A 2,313-nucleotide genomic window follows, 5' to 3' on the forward strand; every position below is an offset into this window, starting at 1 on the left:
ATCGTTATATAGATATTCACAGCAAAAAAAGTACTTAATTTAAGTCGAAAATTCGGCTTATTTTAAGGTGTCACAAAAAGAAGCATAGGCAATCTGAAATTAAAAATTACATCTGAACATTAAATTAAGGGAATATAGATTCCTGAAATTCAGGTCGGAACTATTTGAAATTCAGGGAGGCATGACCTGAAATGCAGGTATGCTCGCTCTTCAATTAAAAATATATGTATACTGATAGCTAGTGTGATCTTAAGTTAATACACTATCCTAACTGAAATTAAGGGTAATATTCTAACTAAAAACCAGGAAGTTATTCGTTTCAGAAAATATACAAGTTAGGTTCAAACTTGTAAGAAAATACAGGAAAAGTAGGACAAATGGAAAAAACGGTATATTGGGGGCAGGTGCGGTCCAAAATCTTCAGACAATTGCGTTCCGTAATGTATTGAAAAGGCGCTCAACGGTGCAAAGTAATCCGTTTTGTAATAATATAATTATTTTTATTGGTTTAATAATCCAAATATTGGCTGACAACTGGAACTGATTTTGCTCCAGCATTTTTTTAAATCCGTGAAACAAAAACTCCACGAATTATGAAATACTATCGGCGAGAAAACTATAGGCATCTGCTTTTGAAGCTTAACAACTCAGTCAAAAAAAATGCTAGCGCAACAAAAAAACAGTCATATAAAAGCTGAAAGTGTTCTACGTGAATGAGCTTGAAGACGTTTACGTAAAAAAAATTTTGTGCTTACCAGACTGAAAAATGTAAAAAAAAAGTAAGGATTTTCGGGTACATTTAAGAACAGTCAAGTTTAAAGCATTATTTTTTATACAAGGGGCAATGGGAAAAATTTGAAAAAATTCACGAATATGAGGAAAACCGTTGTGAACCAGTTGCAGTTGAGAAATTGGAAAAATAATAATAATTGTTGCTTAAAAGTACAAAAATGTGCAACTATATTATCTTCAGTTCTAATACAGATATTAAAGCGATTAAAACTGCAATCTGTAATGGATAGGCTCTGTATTTATTTTCAATCACCCGTAAGGATGTGTGCGTCTTATTTTTTGTGAAAATCACGATACTTTTAGACATTGTTTTCGTTGGAAAACAAGTGACAGAAAGCAGGGGGGGGGGGGCGTTTTTTACTGCCGACCGCTGGTCCCTTTCTTTGACCCGTGGCCAGGTGCCATCCAAGCATTCAGAACCAGGGGCCGAAGAATGGCACCAGCGGTCGGCAGTAAAACAAAAAAAGGGCCTCCCCTGCTTTCTGTCACTTGTTTTCTAACAAGAAAAATGTCTAAAAATATCGTGATTTTCACAAAAAATAAGACGCGCACATCCTTACGGGCGATTGAAAATAAATACATAGCCGATGCATTACAGTTTGCAAATTGAATCGCTTTAACATCTGTATTAGAACTGAAGATAATATAGTTGCACATTTTTGTACTTGTAAGCAACAATTTTTATTATTTTTTAAATTTCTCAACTGCAACTGGTTCAGAACAGTTTTCCTCATACTCATGCATTTTTTCAAATTTTTTCCATTGTCCCTTGTATAAGAAAGAATGTTCTAAACTTGACTGTGCTTAAATGTACCCAAAAATCCTTACTTTTCTTTACATTTTTCAGTCTGGTAAGCACAAAATTTTTTTTACATAAACGTCTTCAAGCTCATTAACGTAGAACACTTTCAGCTTTCAAATGACTGTTTTTTTGTTGAACTAGCATTTTTTTTGACTGAGTTGCTAATCTTCAAAGGCAGATGCCTATAGTTTTCTCGTCAATAGTAGTATAGCTGCTACACCTATACTGGTACAGTTGTGATGACCATCCGGTAGTCTTGGTGCAAGAACTATACTTATAGTTCTGAAGACAAAATATTGTTCTCTCAGCTATATCGTTTTTTCCGTGTTATTTAAAATTTTTTCAAATTTAAAATTATTTTTGAAATTTTTTCAGAACTTCTAAATGTTTTAATAAATATTAAATGATAAATGTTTTTTCTATCAAAAATGCTCGACTTCAAATGTTTTTAATGTTTAACTGTTTAAGTCTTTAAGTCTACATTTTGAAATTCTTTCAATTAAAAATGTAAGCTTGAAAATAAATATCCAACTGAAAAAATTTTTAATTAAAAGATTTTCGAATGAAGCATTGTAAAGTGAATGGTATCGTAAATGAGAAAGATAACACTTCAACTAATTATTTTAAAAGCTGTTAAAATTGAACTTAAGGAGATTCTTCTTCTGCACATTTGTACAATTCCCGATAAAAAGCGAATATCCTGCGAGATTTCTGCAACT

This window comes from Belonocnema kinseyi, chromosome 2 (assembly GCF_010883055.1).
Source record: "Belonocnema kinseyi isolate 2016_QV_RU_SX_M_011 chromosome 2, B_treatae_v1, whole genome shotgun sequence".
Taxonomy (NCBI): domain Eukaryota; kingdom Metazoa; phylum Arthropoda; class Insecta; order Hymenoptera; family Cynipidae; genus Belonocnema; species Belonocnema kinseyi.